Source organism: Kogia breviceps, chromosome 10 (assembly GCF_026419965.1).
Source record: "Kogia breviceps isolate mKogBre1 chromosome 10, mKogBre1 haplotype 1, whole genome shotgun sequence".
Lineage (NCBI taxonomy): Eukaryota > Metazoa > Chordata > Mammalia > Artiodactyla > Physeteridae > Kogia > Kogia breviceps.
Genome location: NC_081319.1, coordinates 64,618,742 through 64,636,562, shown reverse-complemented (window position 1 = coordinate 64,636,562; position 17,821 = coordinate 64,618,742). Strand labels below are relative to the sequence as shown.

At 40.2% G+C, this 17,821-nt stretch overlaps 1 protein-coding gene across 38 annotated transcripts in view; it reads right to left on the bottom strand.

Moving 5' to 3' along the window:
• The window catches only part of DST (dystonin), a 503,614-nt gene that overhangs the window by 257,457 nt on the left and 228,336 nt on the right, over nucleotides 1–17,821 (bottom strand). The gene's annotated exons all lie outside the window — the stretch shown is intronic.

Sequence of the window (17,821 nt, the reverse complement as noted above, 5' to 3'; positions counted from 1 at the left end):
CTGTCCCAAGATAAGAGGGTGAGAGTTATAATAGGCAAATTCTGGGCAATGAAAGACATAGCTCAGCTACAACTCAAGTAGACCAAAAGTGTAAGTTATCTATAAATTAGAAAACCAATGACCCATAAGAAAGGCTGTGAGAAAACATTCCTGCAATGACAACCAAATTAACTAGATCCTGTCCAAATCTGGGATTCGAAATAACACAAAATTAATTAAACTGGCTTAAAAGCAGTCATTTCCAACACTCTCCTGCAGGATTTCTCAAAGGGATGTCAATAGATATTCTTTGATAAAAAGAATCCATGACCAAATGAATTTGTGAAACACTGGATTTAACAGGGTTCTTTACCACAGAAGTTCAGTCTTTAATATGCTAATATGTACCGTAAATCTCTTCAGTCTGGGAAGGCTGCTTTCCAAACTCTTTTGGCAAAGGAAACCTTTTTATCCCCACAAGGCATCTCACAACACTGGTGTCCCTGGGAAGCTGATTTGAAAAATGCTGTTCTTTGAAAAAAAAAATTATGTTTTTATTTGATCTTGTCAACTCTGGAAAATTAATTTTTAAATCCAGCAAGAAAAGTCTTAATCAGAAATTAATTTACACGACAAAAGTTTGGAATTTAACAACCAAGAAGAAACATTAAAACTGCTCTATTATAAACTCACAGGTGTAGAGAACAAACTAGTGGTTACCAGTGGGGAGAGGGAAAGGGAGAAGGCAAGATAGGGGTAAGGGATGAAGAGGTACAAACTATTATGTAGAAAATAAATAAGCTACAAGGATATACTGTACAACACAGGGAAGACAGCCAATATTTTATGATAACTATAAATGGAGTATAACCTTTAAAAATTGTGAATCACTATTTTGTACATCTATAACTTACATAACATCATACATCAACTATAACTTGACTTTTAAAAATTGTTCTGTTATATACAATGCTCAGTAACATCATCAAAGTGTCTGCAAATACGGCTTCTTAAGTTTTTTAAGCTTATGTATAATAAGAGTTAGATGTTTAAAACATTTGGGAACAATAACATATTGTGACATTTAAAAAAGGATAACCGTGAAACTCATTAACTTGGACAACAGATCTATAGGAAACATTTCTACTTCTAGAAACTGTCAGGGCACCTATATTATATCTTTTTGGTGTAACTATTTAAATCTAAGAAATGGAATTTTTACACGATTCTTTAAGAATTTAGTAAGTAGTACTGTTTTTTGGAGATTTTAAAGCACTGCTCTGTGGATTATTTTATCTAGGCTAAACTCAACCAGGGATGTGATAGCACACAAATAATCCAGTGGGCTGCCAACCCTCACAGCATCTCACCTCAACTGCCATACCCACAGGAAGGAAAAAGGTGTTAGAATGGGCCTCAGCCAGACCATGAAAAACACACTCCCTTATTTAGAGTTCACTGTCTAACTGGCATCCAACACCGTAATAGAAAAAAAAACACTGCCCTTGTACATACTGGCCATCTTCTCTTGTCAATATATAGGCAATAATATGACTCAAACCTATAAAAACGCAAACATCAGGACCACCACTGCCACTGTTATGAAAGAGAAGAGTACAAACCTGAAGTCTTTGATGATCTTAAACGTCTCTAAAGGAGGCACTATTCTCTGTTTTACAGATGAGAAAACAGAAACCTAGAAACGTTCAAAGTTAATTTTATACACACACACACACACACACACACACAACCGAATCGCTGTGCTGTATACCTGAAACTTACATGATATGCTAAATCAACTATACTTCAATTTAAATTTTTTAAATAAAAATAAAAAATAAAAAGAGGAGAGGCTTTTATAAATCCAAAAAAAAAAGGTTCAAGGTCACACATCTCTAGCATGTGAGCCCAAGCAGCTCAGTCCAGGGCCTGTGCTTTCAATCACCACACTGCACCACCTCCTCTGGGCTCCACAGCACAGTGAGGGAAGATGCTGCAACAAGTACGACTAGCTTAGAAAAACTCCCCACCAGGACAGACTCCAGGCATGACTAGCTTATTTCTATGCTGCCTTCGTATCCGCTCTGCCCCCCAGGCGTTTTTTTTTTTCCTCCAGCCTGTCTGAGATTCCACCATAGACATATTTATGGACTGCAGTGAATCTGCTGCCCATCCATCAGTCGTTTCCATCAGGGCTTCCCCCAGACCCTCACAGAGACCAGCTACCCTGGGAGTCCAGGATGGAACATGGAGAGTCAGGACGACACACTCACGCACTGGGCCCCTGGGGAAACGGTGGGCGGAGTGTAAGAAATGAACAGAGAAACGGAGCAATGTTTGAAACCTACACCTCTGTGGGAGTTGGGGGTCCACTCTAGTGTGTTATGGCTCCTTGATCTCAGGACTTAATTAAGCTCTTAACATCCGTAAATCAGGACAAGCACTAGATTGCATCAAGGGTAGCCCGGTACCCTAGTTCAACCACATGGGGAAATGCAGTTCTCTAAAAATGACTGACATATGTGAAGGACTGTGTAAACGTGTAGTATCAAAAAATGATCTGATCACCAATGCCACGGTGTCCCTAAACTTTATTTGAAAACTAGTAGTATATTTCCTTGAGAGTTTTTTTAAAATCACAAACAAGAGTACTTGAACAATTTTGATAAGAAATTCTTTAAGCAGGTAAGAAAGTCACAAAATAATATATTTAAAAGTTCCTAATATAAGACCTGTGGGAATTCCCTGGTGGTCCAGTGGTTAAGACTCTGAGCTTCCACTGCAGGGGACATGGAACTATCCATGGTCAGGGAACTAAGATCCCGCATGCTGTACGGCTCAGTCAAAAAAATTTTTTAATTAAAAAAAATTTTTTTAAGACCTATGGGTTGTCAATAAATATCATTTCCCATACCCCTATAATGGACACGCAATTTAAAGGCTGGCATACTCCTGGATCAATTTTGTTTTCATTCCAATGGAATCTGAAAATTTTGGCAATGAATGAATAAAATGCATTGTGAGGAAGTAATTAAAATAAAAATATATTCTTGTCCATATTATGTTGGTAGATGTTCTTACATTTATTTCAGTTATTGATTCTGTCACAAATGCATCTCAATACCATGCGTAAATATTAAGCAACAGCACTTTGGTAATGCTCTGTATTTCCTGTATACCATATCATACACATTTTCTTGTTGGAAAATCCTAAAAATAGGTAGATCTTTTGCTACTTGCATTTGTGAAACGTATCCCTCTTTTAATTGAAAATAAAATAGGTAAAAAAACGTTGTTAAAAGTGGACATCTTATGCAAACTACTATATACAGGATGGATAAACAACTAGGTCCTACTGTACAGCACAGGGAACCAAAAACAATCTCCTAGGATAAACCACAATGGAAAAGAATATGAAAAAGAATATATATATATGTATAACTGAATCACTTTGCTGTATAGCAGAAGCACAATACTATAAATCAACTATATTTCAAAAAAATTTAAAAAAATAAAAACTTAAAAAATTAAAATTAAAAAATTGAACGTCTTACATGAATACATCATAAGTGAAAGATTAAACATTAACCTAGACTAATGTGATATAAACTGAACCAATGATATGAAAACTCCTTAGAACATGTCATTTGAGTGGAACTATTCAAGTGAAGTGACAAGAGCACTTGAAGACTCAGGGAAATCATCAATAAGAGAGATATTTGTTCGTATATTTGTACTTTCAAGATTATAAAGTAATTGAGTTGACCTGTCAGGTAAATGTAAATAACTAATTTACAACTAAGGACACAGAGCCTTAAAAATGTCACATTACTTGACCAAATTTGCACATCTTTAAACCTAGGTTTGTTAGATTCCACAGCTGTTACCAGTTTTATACCCTTCATCATGATCACTTAGGGTGGTGTAGCTTTAATACACATGTGAATCCCTAACAGATAAAAGAACAGTTAAAAACCTGCACCGAATTGAGCCTATAACCACGCGTCAATCATCTCAATTAAACAAAACTCTCAAATTTAAGTACTAGGCATGTAAAGTACAACATGATTGACGTAACTAACACTGCTGTATATTATATATGAAAATTGTTAAGAGTGACTCCTAAGACTTTTCATCATAAGAAAATTTTTTTTCTTTTTTTAAAATTTTATATCTGTATGAGACAATGGATGTTCACTAAACTTATTGTGATCATTATTTCATGATGTATGCAAGTCAGATCATTATGCTGCACACCTTAAACTTATACAGGGCTGTACGTCAATTATATCTCAGTAAAACTGGAAGAAGGGAAAAAAAGAAATTCTTTAAGCCGACATCAGTGTCAGAATATGTTAGCACTGTGAATCCACAGCGCAGGCCATCGGCATTTAGTTTAGCACTTTTAGACGTACACAATAGTCTTCCCAGCTTCGTCGGCTTCCCTCTGAAGCCATCCCTCTCTCCCTTTTTCACACACACACATCTCTTCTATATCACGTTAAGATCAAATGACTATATTATAGAGGCAACTGTTTCCAACCTCCTAGACCAGACCAATGTGACCCATCGCGTCCCCTGACACCCCGATCACTTTCTGTGTCAAGTTCTCCCCCACCCACCCTGCAGAGCACAGCCCCTCTGCGCTCTCTCGTCCCTGGTTTCTGCCTCCTACTTCTCTTCCTTATCAGCCCCTTTTAAACCAGTTTCTGAATCTTCCCTCAGGTTTGCAGCACAGTAAACACTGACCAGGGCCTGGAAACAGGGCTTTCTGTTAGATTCTATGGAAAGGAGCATCTTAGATAACCTTCAAAGAAACCTAACCACACCTGCATGACAGGGCTCAGGATACACTACGCCAAACAGGGCACCTGGGCAGACTGAATGTTTTCTTTAAGCTGAAGGAGCTGGGAAACAGCAGCTGCTGGCAGGGCTCTGTCATTCCCCCCACCCCCCTCTCCTCTGAGCAGGTCATGAGACCCTCATGTGAGAGGTGCCCTCCCTGTACCTGGAGGAAAGGAGAATCCTTATCTCTGCAGGTGACAGGAATCTGAACAGACAGGCCTTCCTAAGCTTCCCCAGTTTATTACTCTCAGTTCACAACCTTCTGTCCTGTCACATTTTCCCAGGACCCTCTACTCTGCATCAAATCTAGTGTTAAAAACACTCAGGATTAACGGTTTCTTCGGGTCTTCATTTCCTCATGAAGGTTCCTGGATCACATAAAACTCTTATGAAATGCATCTGTATGCTTTTCTCTTATTAATCTCTTTTGTTCTACAGCCCAAACAAGAACGTAGAAGCGTAGAAGGAAAAGATTTCTTCTTCCTTCCCTACCTGCAATAAGGCTACAGAGAATCTACTAATATTATCATTCCCAAGTGAGGAAAATCTAGCTCTAGCCAATATCTGCTTAATTCTGAACTGAGGAAAATAACGGTGGGTAAGTATGGCAAAGCTAATTTATTTATTTACTTATTTATTTATATGCCTTTCATTTATTTTTATATTATATTTTATTATGTGTATTCTTATTTATTTGTATGTATTTATTTATTTATTTATTTTATTTTATTATGTGTATTCTTATTTATTTGTATGTATGTATGTATTTATTTATTTATTTATTTTTTTTTTTGCGGTATGCGGGCCTCTCACTGTTGTGGCCTTTCCCGTTGCGGAGCGCAAGCTCCGGACACGCAGGCTCAGCGGCCATGGCTCACGGGCTTCGTCGCTCCGCGGCATGTGGGATCCTCCCGGACCAGGGCACGAACCCGTATCTCCTGCATCGGCAGGCGGATTCCCAACCACTGCGCCACCAGGGAAGCCCTTATTTTTTATTATATTATATTTTTATTATATGCATTTATTTATTTATATGTATTTAACCTTAGATAAATACATTAATCTCATCTATTAATATGATTAAACTTCCTACTACCAACACGAATGGAGAAACTGAATTGTGCCATGGAAAGAACACACAGAGGCCTCAAAAGGATGATCAAGCTAGGTGGTTTGTGACCACCTAGCGGGGTGGGATACGGAGGGTGGGAGGGAGGGAGATGCAAGAGGGAGAGATATGGGAACATATGTATATGTGTAACTGATTCACTTTGTTGTAAAGCAGAAACTAACACACCATTGTAAAGCAATTATACGCCAATAAAGATGTTAAAAAAATTAAAAAAATAATTAAAAAAAAAAAAGTATGACCAAAACGTGGCCCTGACGATAGTCCTGTTTGACTTGGGGCCTCAGTTTCTGTCCCTGTAGCGCAATAGGTATCTTCAGCTTTAAAAGAAGGAAGTCATCACAGATTTATTTTTCTTCCAGACTAACTTTTATCTCACTCCCAACAAAGCAACACTTTTTACTTTCCCATCACAGTAGTCAGAGTTCTGTATTATAAACTAGGAAGAGAAAGTTTCATCTGGTTTCAGATTCACTCATGAAGCAAAAAATTCCTCAGGGATCTGTGGGAAACACTGTATCAGGCACTGTGCTGGGGCTGAGAGGCCCTGTTTAGCGAGACAAACACAGAGCAGTCCTCATGTGGCTTGGAGTCCAGTATAAACAACAAGCCAAGTCTTCTGCTTAAATCCACCCACTACAGAACGCGTGCGCTGAGGTGAAGCCCTATATAACACGACTTAGGAGATGTCAGCACTGCTGATTAGGGTGTAATTTTTTCTTTGAAAAATGCCTTAGTCAGTGCCCTTCTCTGATTAAACTGTCACCTTCAGGAATGCTGCTTGGCTTTTTCATATACTTTTATCTATATCTCTAAATTCTTGCAAAAGTATATTGATTAGAGAAGAATGCAAATAAAAATTTATGGCTGAACCATCAGCAAAGACTTGAAGTAATGCCGGGAGAGATGAGAACTGAGGAAAGTAGCAACGTACCTCAGCATAGTGCTTTACCCCTACTTCTGTGTCTTCATTTCTTGATCATTCTTTAGCCCTGTGACTCTACTGAGGCAAAATGGGGCAGGATGACAGAGTTTTTCTGTGGCCCCAGAAGGACCAAGGACTGACCCTCAGCTCTGCCACATTCCAGCCCCTTCACGCTGGGCAGGTAACGGTGTTCCCCGAGCTTCCCAAATGTCACTGGTTAAACAAGGATTCGACGAAACAACCCATGTTATGCATCCCGTCCAGGACGTGCACAGCCTAAACATTTAAAATGGCAGTGTTGGGAGGACAAGTTATAATAATAACAATAAGGAAATCAAGAAGAAGAAAAATTATAATTGACCACAGGATGGAACTAAAGTTATCTGATGAAATGAGTCAAATTTTGGTGTTCTTAATTTGAAAAGGTAATTCACTACTATATCAAAAAACACTAAAATCACTTGTAACTACTTAAATGACTCTCCCCAGGAAAGAAAGGTTTGTCTTCTTGTCATAAAATAAATTTAAGTTCAAAATATATTTTACTATTAACTCATCCTCCATTCTCTATAAATAAAACCCTGCTCTGTAGTCTTCAAAAATGCTCATGTCATAAAAGGCTGTAAAAGGGCTGTGAAACTGTTCCCAGTTAAAGCACAATAAAGAGACATGACAACTAACTACAACGCTGACCATGACCTGGACGCTGCCCTGGGGAAATGGTGTAAAGGACCAACCACAAAACTGGGGCATAGAAAACAGATTGTAAAGCAGCGTAGCTTTATGAAGTGGGTAAATGTGTGGTTATGAAAAAACATCCCTACTCTTGGGAAATGCTGAAGTATTGAGGGGGAAAGGGCCTTGGGGTATAGAACTTATCCCCACATGGTTCAGATAAAAAAGTACACACACACACACACGCACACACACGCGCACTATGTCGAGGTCATGATACAGAAAACAGGGTAAATGTCAACAAGAGTCAATCTGGGTAAGAGCATACCAGGGCAGGGTTCCTTGTACTATTTTTACTTTTGCAACTTGTTAAAGCATAAAATTATTTCCAACAATTTAAAAATATAAAAATGAATCTCTGGTCTATCTCTGTTAATTAGTATTTCGCACATCTTGTCCTCTAAACCAGAGGTCCCCAATGGGTACCAGTCTGCGGCCTGTTAGGAACCAGGCCACAAAGCAGGAGGTGAGTGGCGGGCGAGGGAGCGAAGCTTCATCTGCAACTCCTCATCACTCCCCATCACTCACGTTACGGCCTGAACCATCCCCCCCACCCCCCCCACCCACCGACCTTGGAAAACTTGTCTTCCATGAAACCAGTCTCTGGTGCCCAAAAGGTGGGGGAACCACTGCTCTAAACAAATGATATGATTATATCATCTTGGTTTTGGAAAGTATCTTTGACACCACCTGGTCCACCCTCCAACCAATGCATGAACCATTTCTGTTCCATCTCTGATAGACTCTAACTACATCTCCACAGGATTTTGGTGGAAATTTCATAACGGCTGGGGAGTGCCTGTCCCATGAAGCCATGGTTGACTTCACACCAGGCAGTTTTAATAGTTCATACGTAATAGGATGATCGTGGCCCCAAAGATATCAGGTCCTAATCCCTGGAAACTGAATGTTGTCTTATTTGGAAAAGAGTCTTCGCAGATGTGTTAAGAATTTTGTAATGGGAAGATTATCCTGGATTATCCCAGTGAGCCGGAAATCCAATCCCAAGCATCCTTATAAAAGAGAGGCACTAGAGGGTTTCCTTGGTGGTGCAGTGGTTAAGAATCTGCCTGCCAATGCAGGGGACACGGGTTCGAGCCCTGGTCCGGGAAGATCCCACATGCCGCAGAGCAACTAAGCCCGTGCGCCACAACTTCTGAGCCTGAGCTCTAGAGCCCGCGTGCCACTACTACTGAGCCCACGCGCCTACAGCCTGTGCTCCACAACAAGAGAAGCCACGACAATGAGAATCCCACGCACCGCAACGAAGAGTAGCCCCTGCTCGCCACAACTAGAGAAAGCCCACGCAGCGACAAAGACCCAATGCAGCCAAAAATAAGATAAAATAAAATAAATAAATAAATAAAATTTTTAAAATAAAAATTTAAAAAGAGAGAGGTACTGGGAACCTGACACACATAGACCAGGAGGAGGCGCTGTGACCACGGAGGCAGACTGGAATGGTGTGGCCACAAGTCAGGGAATGCTGGAGCCATCAGACCCTGAAAGAAACAAGGATGGAATTCTCCCCGAAAGCTTCTAGGGGGATCATGACTTTGTTAACACCTTGATTTCAGCCCAGAAAAACTGATTTCAGACTTCTACCCTCCAGAACTGTGAGAGCGTAGGTTTCATTGCTCTAAGTCACCAAGTGTGTGTAATTTGTTACAGCAGCCATCAGAAACTAATAATATACCCTTAGATCAAAAAACTCTTAACTGAATGCCTATTACTGGGCACTGCCGATGTTTAGAGAGAGGTTTTATACTGAATTTCAAACTTCAAACTTGAAAGTATTCATCAATCTTTGGATCAGATAAACCCCAAACTGCACTCTTTCTTATATGACTACCCTGTCAATATCTGAAAATACATTTCTCTGTAATCCTCTCTTCTCAAAGCCACCTTCCCCACTTGTCTCTGACATCCCTCATCCGAGAGATGGTTTCCAGACGCTCACCTTCATGGTTGCCTCCTGTGGTCACTTTCCTTTTGACTGTCCCTTAAAACGCACTGTCATGACCTGAAAAAAACACCCTGGATGTGGGCTGACCAGAGCATATTCAGCTCCGCTAAGAGCCTGAGACTGCATGCAGGCGCATCACTGTTGTCAATCTGCAGTCAGCAGGACCCCCCAGCTCTGACTGCATGAATCGCTGCCCCACCAGACCTTCTGTGTCCTACAGGGAAATTTTTCAATCTTTAAGCAGAACTTTACATTTTCCACTGTTAAGTTCTGTCTTTTGATGAGACTAGAGGTCCAGCTTTCTTGATCTAGTTATTACACTAAGTATCCCTCCAACCTGTAATCTGATCAGCAGGCATTCTCCCAACTCCATCTGAGTACCTGCTACAAAACAAAGGAAAGAACTAAGATGCCCTGTAGTCCCCTCCCTGCAGGTTCCCTCATTCAGCAAACACCGTCAGTCCCTTCATAGAATTCACAACATAGTTACTTCTAGTTCCTTAATGCCTATGTGTGAAGTTCACAGTACTTCCTAAAATGCCAGTTACGTTACGTTGCTTTTGTCCTCAAAAACTTCCAATGACATTCTTGGCTAACCCACCACATCTGCTTCTTACCTGGCTTCACCATTTCTTTCTTTCTCTTTTAAAAAATTTTTACTGAAATATAGTCGACTGACAATTTTGTGTTAGTTTCAGGTGTGGCTTCACCATTTCTGTCCAACCTGGTCTCCTTCCAGCAAACCCTAGTGGTCCAGTACATCAGATGCACAACACAAAGCCCCAGCCCATCCCCTCCTCTGCACCCAGCTTAAGCCAACGTCCCTACCCTGTCACAGTCCCTGACTACTCAGGGCCGCCCAAGTCTCCTGGCTCTGATCTCGTAAAACCCTTACTATCTCCTACTTATTCTGGCACTTCATCCTATGCTGCCTGGCATAACTGGTAACGGTTTTACACAAATGTATTTAATGTCTCCAAAAAAACAGGAAGCTGCATGAAAACAGTACTTTCTACACTGTATTTCAGATACAGCCCTGCTTATACCAAAGTTCAACACAGCCCTGCTGAAAGTGAACTGAGTGTTATTCTGGACCTTTTTTTATTGATGAGGAATTTTATCACAAAGAAATTGTTATTCTTCATGATGAGAAGATATTCAGAGTTTCTCAATCCCAAGCTACTAGTCACCTACATACTAGCAGGTGACTTCACACTCCTCTATGTTATCTCTTACAATCTTGAAGTTGTCAAGATTACCAAGTCAACTATTTTTTCACATTTACAAAAACCTGATTTGCTTCTATATTCTACACTTTGAGCCTTTAACCAGACATTTCCTCCAAAAGTTTTCAACCCTTCCTCTACTACGTACACTATCTCTTACACCACAACAGAAATAATTTAAACGTTACATCATAAGCTCAGCTTCCCCCTTTAGCTTTGATTACTAAATTCATCCTTAAAAATGTAGTGCAGTAGAGAGAGAACAAGATCTAGAGTCAGCCAGACTGGGGTGTCATCCTCCCTTCCTCCTCAGACAGGTGTACTCTCTCTTAGCCTTATTTTCTATACACATCCTGAGAATTATTAGCTATATGACCTGGGGAAGTTATGGAACCTCTCTGGGCATCAGCTTCATCATCTGTAACATGGGGATTAAGAACAGTCAGGATACAGATGAATAGATAAAGAAGATGTGGTACATATATACAAGGGAATACTACTCAGCTATAAAAAAAAATGAAATAATGCCATTCGCAGCTACATGGATGGACCTAGAGATGATCATACTAAGTGACGTAAATCGGACACAGACAAACATCATATGATATCACTTTATGTGAAATCTAAAATATGACACAAATAAATTTATTTACGAAACAGAAACAGACTCACGGTTGCCAAGAGGGAGAGGAGTGGGAGGTTGGTGTTATCAGATGCAAACTAGTATATATAGGATGGATAAACAACAAGGTCCTACTGTATAGCACAGGGAACTATATTCAATATCCTGTGACAAACCTTAATGGAAAAGAATATGAAAAGAATGTATGGTTGTGTGTGTGTGTGTATATATATATATATATATATATATATATATATATATATATATATATATATATATAAAACTGAATCACTTTGCTGTACAGCAAAAATTAACATAACATTATAAATCAACTATACTTCAATTAAATAAATTTTTAAAACATAGGTCCTGTCCATAAGAACTGTTGTGAGAAATACATTAAGATGTGAAAGTGACAGCCTGGCATGTGGTTTGCTCTCAAATAATATTAGCAGCTATTAGTAGTAGTAGTAATAGTATTAATATTGTAAATATCAATTAATAATTATTAACAATTTATTATTATTAATTAATAAACAGCATACAGTAGAGGTGCAATAGCTACTACTATTTTGTAAACATTATCAGAATATTTGTTGGTTATATCAAATGAAACTGATGGTTCATTACAATATTTATCATTTTATCTATGACAGGTGCTCTCATAGTGTGGCCCCAGCTAAGCAGCATCAGCTTTTTGTTAGAAACCCAACTTCCTGGAACTTATTAGAATGGGAAAATTTCAGGCCCCACCCCAGATCCAGTGAATATGAAGCCTTGGGCTGAGGCCCAACCATCTATTTTAACAAGCCCTCCAAGTGGCTCTGATGCAGCTAAAGTCTAAGAATCACGTGTATAAGTCTAAGGTCTTGAAAAAATACCTTATTTGCCAATTTTAAGAATCACAATCTGCATTATACTTTCAGAAAAGGTATTTTTCATTAGCCCTTTATAAAGTCGATGCTTCAAACATTTTCCTCTCTCATCTGTGCCCACAGATGGTAAAATTACTCAAGAAGTATGCAATGGTCAAGAACACAGGGCAAATAGAGATTTCTTCCTATTCCCTTTAAGTTATCACTGTGTTCTCAGCTTGGGGATTTACATTTCCTCCCAGCCACCAAATCACAAAACAAAGAATAGTGTGATTGATTCAGCAGGGCCATGAAGTCATTGCCTTTACAATGTGTGCAAAGGATGTCTATGCTGTAAGTAAATCAAGCTTTCCAAAGACAAGATGGAACAGAGATAAAAGTGTAATCATCAGTTGGGTATCTCCCAGGTGGTAACCAAGCAGGTTACTAAGAGGGTGTGGTTCAATATGGAATCCAGGGCCTCTTCCTCTCCAAATGCATTTATGTATCAATAAAGTAAAACTCAGACCAAACATCCAATTACACAATGTTAATTAATACATTTACAGTACAGCTAACCAGTGCTGAAGAATATATTTCCACCATGAACGGTTAGTTAGATGAATCCAACACAAGTAAAGCACATTATATGAATTCTCCGGACTGCAATTTTGCAAAAATTTTTCATGCCCTTAAATTATTCCTCTTCAATGCAGCCTCTCATTCATGGCTCAAGTTCTAATTCTGTGCCCAGGCAAACAATGAGTTAAAAAGGAATCTTCTGATAATCAAAGTGCTTCAGAAAATAAAGAGCTTCCTTTCTTCTTGTTTCCTCAGAGCAAGGCAAAAGCTACATCATTGGTACTTAGATCTGGGTGCCATCTGTTATATATACTCATAAATTTCTAGACAGCAAGACAGAACTGCATGTGATCAGGAATAACAAAAATTAAATAGTGACCTAATACCCTCTAGTTTATAAAGTGCCATGGGTAGAATGGGCATAAATAAATACTGTAAACAACAGAAGAAGGCCAACAATTTTATATTTTAGAACAACTCTCTGGGTAAAATTTAGCTAACTGAAGTCACAGGTATTTTCAATAACAACCAGTTCATGTTTTAGTACTATAATTTAAAGTATGCTAAAGAATAATACATAATTGTTTCTGACAACCATAGTTTACCTAGGGATCATCCAATATATTCAGCATGTGAAGAATCTTGTAGAGGCAGCAGATGTAAATGTGTTAACTGGGCTTCATCCTTAAATATAGTTTGCAGAATGATGAATCAAAAGGAAAACATTCTGCCAGAACAATCAGTTTAAATAAGGACAGGCTTAGTCATACAACTGAAATACCAGAGCACTAAAATTTAGATACATCTGGAAAAAAGCCAAAGACGTCTGCTCACCAACAAACATGAGTTTTAATTAAGCAAACTGTTTAAACAAATGTAATTTTAGCTCTGATAAATATAAGTCTATATTAATTTTTTTCTGGAGAAAAAGCTATATTAAAAAATCCTAACCAAGTATTTTAAGGAAACAGCGTTTACACATACGGATATAATAGTAACTTAAGCAATCATCTAAAAGCTCCACGATGTTTACTTTTCTCAGTCACATAAACTTTTAAAAACTGACCTTGCTAGAAGCATCCCCTGGGCACTGGGTATACGCTAGTTTACTGCTGCATAAATCCTCACTTCCTAAATCACAGGGATTAACTAGCAAATATCTGAAAGTATAAGGTGGAGAAAAGTAAACAGTCTAACAGCCAAGGGGAACCCGCTGGCATCTGCAAAATGTCCCAGTGCACCAAGGAGCCCAAGGCTGACCTGGGCCCCCAGCCAAGTCCTGCTCTGGCTATGTGGCTTCTGATGCAGCTAGACCAGGAGGGGCTGTGGCGGGTGCCCCTTCTCTTAAATCAGGGAAGCAAACTGGACAATTCAAAAGCTATCCTCCAAGCGTGAATCCAAGTGAAGGTACAACCGAGGACCAGGAGTGTGCTGAGTCTTCACAGACACCCTTTCTGCGAGGGGAGTGTGCGGGAGAAGAGGAAAACAGGCTTTGGGGCCCCCAAGATCAACCCACAGACCACAAGGGAGGGATGTGTAGAGAGGGTGCGGCTCAAGTGACCCAGCAGGACTCCAAGGCAAGACGGCCAATCTATCTCCCCCATAGATTCTGACCCCCAAACCCTAGCTTTTTTCTAAAACAGAGGTACTAAGAGGGAAAGTACTGGAGGTAAAGAAGAGATTTGGATAAGGCAGGTAGCAGGGCACGAGAGGCACCCCACCCCTGCTTTACTATTTGGTTAGCCATCCATATCAGCCCACTCTTCCACCAGCTCTCACTGACTGAGTGCTGACAACCTGCCAAGCACCATACTTTACGCTTAGATGGACGATCTCACCAAATCCTCACACTAATCCACTATTTACAGATGAGGGCGAAGAAGGTTACGGTCACACCAATAATAAAGTGCAGAGCTGTCTACCTTCCATCTTTGCCTTACATGTCACAGACTGACAACCTTGTAGGAGAGTCTTCTTTCAAAGACAAAATATACTAATCAAATGAAAAGGAAAATCCACTGAAGAAGGTCTGTTCTGGAACTAAACTCTCAATTACCTCACTGCCCAAAGGAGCAGAACTACTAACAACAGATCTCCTTGGAGCCACAAGTTGGGTAAAATAATTACTTTTTTTTTTTTTTTTTTCCGGTACGCGGGCCTCTCATCATTGCGAAGCACAGGCTCGGGACGCGCAGGCTCAGCAGCCATGGCTCACGGTCCCAGCATGGCTCACGGTCCCAGCCGCTCCGCGGCATGTGGGATCTTCCCAGCCCAGGGCATGAACCCGTGTCCCCTGCATCGGCAGGCGGACTCTCAACCACTGCGCCACCAGGGAAGCCCATAATTACATAATATTAAACCACAATAAACACATAAAATAATCACTTAGAAAGGGCAAAAGTTTTAAGAATTATTTCAAAAGATGGGGAGCACACTCTGGCCTGCGTCAGCAGCCCAGGCAGCTAATAAGCCCAGGGCAGAGTCTCCAGAACTTGGTCCCAGTATACAACTCCCAGGCTATGGGAGGCATCCTTCCCCTCTTTTCCCCCTTTAACCTCCTCCATCCCTTCTTCTCTCTTTTCTCTTCGAACCCCCTTTCCCCCTCCCTTCTCCATTGTTTAAGGGGAAGGTCTACAGTTAAAATGACAAAACAGAGTGAGTACACACATAAAATTACTCGAATATTATCTAAATGATTTTATTCCCACTTCTTTTCTCTCTTTACCCATCAATTATTCCTTCATTCTGCTGACTCGTTCCTCATGGTCACCCTTTCCCTTAACATTTATATAACATAATCTAATTTTATGAAAAACTCTTCAAATAACATACTTTCATTCATTGCAAGGGAATAAGGTAAGGCAAGAAAGGTAAGAGATCTGCTTCTCTCCTGTCCCTGTTTCTCCCTGAATATGTTCAATATTTCAAGGGAAGAATATAAGAAGATCAACACAGAAGAAATATTTCTTTCTAATATAGAGATTTTTAATCTAAAATCCATTTACTTACTTTATATTTCCTACTAATTGGGTTACAACCAAATGGCCCTCAACAAAAACAGTATCCAACATTCCTCTTATCATCACGTGGGTGAAACATGGAAAAGATAACACGAAATCTGGCCTTTCTCTGGTCAACTCACAACACAAACCTGAAGAGCCTGGTGCCCCGAAACGTTTAGGGATATCTGATGATTTTCCTTCACTGGAGGGTAATGCTCTAGCTTCCAGACATAAAAGAATAAATGTTAAAAAAAAAAAAAAAAAAAAACATGTTCTCACATATGTGAGTTTGGGGTCAGAGATGTCATTGCACAATTTTTCAATAAGAGTGAATTTTAAATTCTGCCCTACTTCAAGAAACAAATAAGCTAATTTGATTATAACCCTAATTAGTTAGATTGGCATCTATCTAATGGCTGTTGTGCATAAAATACTTATTTTCCTAATTCCTACTGGATTGCAGCAGAAGGAAGCCTAAAATCTTCCAGATGTGTCATTTTATCAAAAAAAGAGATCACATAGTCCAAGTAAATCAGGATTTGAACCCTTGCTGTCTGATGGTGCCAGCTTTGTGGACCTAACCACTAAATTAAACCACCTCGGAGGGTTGTTGGAGGATTATGTGATTTAAAACTTGCCATGGGCGTTACATATGGTGTGAACACTCTTGCCAGGCCCCATGATGTGCCCTAGGAGTGGATAATGCAGACTTGTCCTCAAAAAGCTCAACTAGTGTTTTGAATTTTGAGCAAAGGCAATTTCCTTACACGCATTCGTCCAATTTACAAGCTGCTCGTAAGGTGAGTGGCCCAGCCCAACATGCCCAGTACCTAGTAGGTCCCCAAGGAACATCCGTCTCTTGCCAGTGCTGCGTTCCCACAGGAGTCACCCTCATGGGTTTCTACCCTCCACTGCCAACACTGTGACTTACGCTCTCGAAGACACGGAGACGCCCTCTGTGTCCCCGACGTGCCACCCCCAGATGGCCACAGCCACAAAGTCTGCCAGGCCGGGAGCCACCAAAGGGGCATCTCTTCATCCCAAACCTCGCTCCCCCTGGACTCAGCTCAGAGATGGGGAAGCCCTGTCAGAGCCTTCAGCTCCAACGTTCCACAATGCAACCCTCACATCAGCCCACCTCTACCCTAGCCTGTAGCAGAGTCCTGCTTACACGGTGTGCGTGGGACACAAAAGACTGGGGGAGGGCAGGTAAACTGCTGGTGTGATACCCTCCTCAGAATTCACAAGACACTGCCTCACGAGAGCATCATAAAGCAGAGGGTCTCCACCTCTTATCTCCAGCCAACACATCAGAGGATTAGTAACAGAAATCCCAGTAGTAACAGACATCCTTACAGAAGTGAGTCTCAGTTGGGGGGGTGATTGACATGGCCCCCAGGAGGGATGTAACAGATTTGGGAAAAGGATTCTGTCCATGGGTGATGAGAGAGAGGGGACTAAAACTTCTCTCAGGTAATCTGATATGCTCCCTGAAATAAGAATCGCTTTTAGAGAAGGTTATTAAATGCTATTACAGTACTGGCACCATCCCCCTAGGCTACATGATGGTTTGAATAGGATCTGTAGGATAGCTTAGGAATATAACCACATTAACATAATGGTTCTATGCGAAAAAACTCTTTCCAAGTCCCAAACAACAGATTTAAAATATTACCTTCTCTCTGACTTCAGGACTTCCATAAAACGGGAAGAAAGTGACTAAGAGTTACTTGTGAAATCCCATGGGCTCTTTAGCGGAGATTTATGGAGTTATTGGGTCCCACCAATCCAATAATTCTACTGGAATTGGGACCCAATAACTCCATGAAATTGTATGCAAACGTTGTGCAAATGTGTATTTTTTGGAAGAGCTTACATCAGGTTCTCAAAGTGACCCATGGCACACAAATAAATATTAATTTAAGAACCACAACTATTAACTGCTTCACAAAGAAA